Raw genomic sequence first — 4440 nt, forward strand, 5'->3', positions numbered from 1 at the left:
GCAGAAGTGAGTGCCGGGTTCGGGGTCTAAGATGGTTTCTTCTAGGAGTTCCTGTGTTTGGAGGACTGTGAGAAGAGTATCAGAGCTGGTGCTGAATGGGGCTGTTTTCTGAGAGACTTTTCAGTGCATGAAGTGCTGAAAGTCTATTTCGCGGGTATGGGATCTTAGTACTGGAGGAAGTAGGAGCCTTGGCAGTACCCATACGGGGATACAAGGTCTCCTTTCTCCCTGACTTTTAGGGTGACATTTCCTGCCTCTTAGTAACTCTACTGGGGGAATCTAGTTCTTTTCTTCCTACAGGGTTTCAAAGTCTCTGAAGCAGCCTCCTGGTCTCTGCTTGCAGGTACTGGAGCCATGGAAGTTGCTGGGGCGCTCAGGCTGAATAAGGCTGAAGTACGAGGGAAAATCATCTCCAAAGTAGTAGCAGGTTGAGAAGGAGCTTGAGCAGCAGTGGGTCCATCCTCCCCTATATGCCCTTGGTTTGGCGCATGAGAATATATAGGACACAAGCCTGGACCCACAGACACTGCTATGGAAAGTCTCCCTTGGAAAGCATATGGGCACACGCATACCTAAAATGGGGGTACCCATAGGGACAACTACTTGAAGAAGAACACTAGTCACATTAATCAGTGACATTTATATCTTGGATTTATTCTACAACTTGCCATTTACATGTAGGATTCCAATTCACATTCTACTTTTGCTATAATCCATAGCTACCCTTCTAAAAAAAGAACAAACTCAAGTGTATGTACCTAAGAGATTTCCAAAGCCCATAGTAGAGTATATTTTATTTTGACAGCTGTCTCTTGAATCATAAACCATGTCCTCTGAGGGCAGATAGCATGATGTAATTTTAGTGACAGCACAATTGTCATTCAGCTAGAAAGAAGGATATTGTGATCTCAATGGAAAAGAAAAGTGATACTGCCATCTGTAAGCTTATATCCCACTTTCTTCAGTAATTTGTACCTCTCATGAAGGGCTGCGAGTGGAAATTACTACAAGCTGTTGAATTAAATGACATCATTTTGCCACCCACAAAATATTATGAGTTTGACAGCCTAAAAGATGGTACAACAGTGAGAAAAGCACAATCTCATAGTACGTGTACACTTATTTTTGTTTCTAGTGGAAATTTATTTTCATTAGGATTGCAATTTTCACCATTTTCACTATCAATTGCTGACCTCCACTTCTGTGGAACTTTGACCTCTATGATGAGCAATTAGCCTCTTCAGAAGTCAGTTTCAACAGCCGCTCTTGATTGGCTGCTGCCTGGCAATATGTGATTGTTGGAGCTGAAAGCCTCCTTACAGAGTCTTCACAACTATTTAACTTCTTATGATTACATCTAATGATACGGAATTTGCTTTCAGGTAATTTACTCTCAGTTGTAATGTACTGTGTTATAAAGTTGATAAACAGGGTCTTTCAGTTATATAGTTAGATGTTGTTACAAAGAATAGCATAATATAGATTGAAGATTTCAAGGATCATAAAGAAAGAGTTTCCTGTCTATTAACTTTACAGCTGCTTTAATGATGGAACACTGGAGAATATTTTTTCCATGGTTGAATTCTCTTCCATTACACTACACACACCCTCTTAAGTGACCTGCAGCTGCTTTTATCTGCCAATACTGAATTTTGGTTCATTTTGATACTTGGCACATTATTGTGCCCCCTGTGATTTTTCAATAATATCCTAAATAAAACAGAACTGAAGTGAAAGAAAGTAGGGCAGCAGATATGAATAATATATAAAAAAAAACCCATGAGATACCCAGAAGGTGAATGAAGTTCAGAAAATAGTGCTTGTTTAGACAGTTACTCACTCATAGTTTCTGGCCAACTCCACATGCAGAAAACTGGTTTTAATTATTTTTTAAACAGCACTTTCTTTCTGCACTAGCCTGTATCCTTCTAGTGGCTCATAAACAATGTGCTAGAATATCCATCCAAAAAGATGTGTCTCTCTAATGTTGCTCTTTCAAAGCCAACTACAATTTAGGAGACTAAAAATAGTGATTCCCTCCACCCCCTTCTTAATTCTTAACAGAAGCACCATCACTCTTTGGTAAATGAGGACCAAGATTATGGCTTACAATAATTCTAAGGGACGTGGTTGTCAGTACTCAATGTTTATTTTACGCTCTCAGTGTGTCACATATCATCACTGGATGTTTTTCAAATTCTTAATGATTAGTGAACTTTTTTCCCTTAACACTGATATCAAGTGCAGTATTTATAGTTTTATAGAAATTAAGAGGAGTGATCTACTTTGTACTTGGATTCAACAACAAAAGAAAATAACTGACCTTTTCGATACATGCTTAGTTATTTGGATTTGGAAAAGGCGGCATTCTTAATTCATCTAAAACTTGATTCCTCTGTCCTACTGGCCCACAATTTTCCCACTGCTAGTGCAACAACCTCCTCTGCAGCTCTCACCAGATGACCAGCCTCACTGCAGCTATTATCCTTACTAACTCTCTATCTCAGCGGTTCTCAAACTTTAGCAACCTGAGGACCCCCATTTTGATTTAAAATTTTTCAGACCCCTAAGCCCTCCGCTCAGCCCCAGGCCCTGCCCCCACTCCACCCCTTCCCCCAAGGTCCCACCCCTCCCCCACCTCTTCCCACCCCCGCCCCACCTCTTCCTCACCTCTTTCCATCCCCTTCCCCGAGTGTGCCCCGTCTCTGCTCCTCCCCCTCCCTCCCAGCGCCTTCTGCATGCTGGGGAATAGCTGTTCCCCGCCGTGCAGGAGGCGCTGAGAAGGATGGGGGAGGAGTTGATAAGCGGGGCCCGCGGACCCCTTGGAGTGCCCTCGTGCACCCCTCACGGGGTCCGCAGACACTAGTTTGAGAAATGCTGCTCTATCTCATTACCTGTTATTACCTCCCTTATGCTCTGCCTCTTAATATTTCCCTTCTTCTATTAGGTAATTATGAAGTTGCTCTATTATATTTTCTCATCCTTTAAATAATTCTCTAAGATGTTGTGGGATTTATTTATATGAAAGACATTATATAATTAAAATGTTAATTATTCTTTGATGCTCCTTTCCATTCCTCCCCAACATTCAATCCCTTCCCTCCATATAGAAGAGAAGTTCACTTGAATGCAGCCAAATGCAAAGTCCTATATCTAGGAACAAGGAATGCAGGTCAAGCCTATAGAATGGAGGACTATATCCTGGAAACAGTGACTATGAAAAGGATTTAGGGGACATAATGACAGGCAACTCAACAAGAGCACTCTGGCAGAAAGGGTGAAAGCAATCCTTGGATGTATAAATAGGGGAGTAGTGAGTAGGAGTAGGGAAGTGATTTTACTGTATATGGCATTGGGGAGAGTGATACTGAAATATTATGTACATAGGTGCTGACTCCATGGGTGCTCCAGGGCTGGAGCACCCATGGGGAAAAATTGGTGGGTGCATAGCACCCACCGGCAGCCCCCCCATCACTCCCCTGCCCCAGCTCACCTCTGCCTCTGTTCTGCCTCCGCCTCCTCCCCTGGGCACACTGCATGCCCACTTTTCCCCCCTAGCTACCAGCGCTTGCACCACGAAACAGCTGATTCACGCAGCAAGCGCCGGGAGGGAGGAGGGGCTGGGGCGGGGATGTGGGGAAGGGGTGCAATAGGGGCAGGGAGGGGATGGAGTTGGGGCGGGGACTTTGGGGAAGAGGTTGGAATGGAGGTGGGGAAGGGGTGGAATCAGGGCGGGACCAAGGGGGCGCAAGCTCCCACTGACGCCGGGGAAAGTTGGTGCCTATGACTATGTACAGTTCTTGTCATGAACATACAGCTAAGGGTAGCATAAAATCCCTCCTTTACCTGTAAAGGGTTAAGAAGCTCAAATAACCTGGTTGGCACCTGACCAAAAGGACCAATAAGGGGAGAAGATACTTTCAAATCTGGGGGGGCGGGAAGGTTTTTGCTTTGTGCTGTGTGGGTTGTTCTCTCTGAGACAAAGACAGAGACCAAGCAAGTAATCCAGCTCCTACTGAAACGATACAGCTAATATTACAGAAATAGTAAGTAATAGCAAGGAAATGCATTAGATTATCTTTTGTTTTAGCTTGTGAATTTTCCCTATGCCAAGAGGGAGGTTTATTCCTGGTTGTTTTTTTTTGTAACTTTAAAGTTTTGCCTAGAGGGGAATCCTATGTGTTTTAAATCTTATTACCCTGTAAAATTACCTTCCATCCTGATTTTACAGAGGTGCTTCTTTTACTTTGCTCTTTATAATAAAGTTCTGTTTTAAAGAATCTGATTGGGTTTTTAGTGTCCTAAAAACCCAAGGGTCTGGTCTGTGCTCACCTTGGTTACCTATTTGGTTGGTATATTATTCTCAAGCCTCCCCAGAAAAGGGGGTGAAGGGGTGTCATAACTATAAAGGGAAGGGTAACAGCTCTCTGTGTACAGAGA

Source organism: Terrapene carolina, unplaced genomic scaffold (genome assembly GCF_002925995.2).
Source record: "Terrapene carolina triunguis isolate 2854851 unplaced genomic scaffold, T_m_triunguis-2.0 Scaffold58, whole genome shotgun sequence".
NCBI lineage: Eukaryota > Metazoa > Chordata > Testudines > Emydidae > Terrapene > Terrapene triunguis.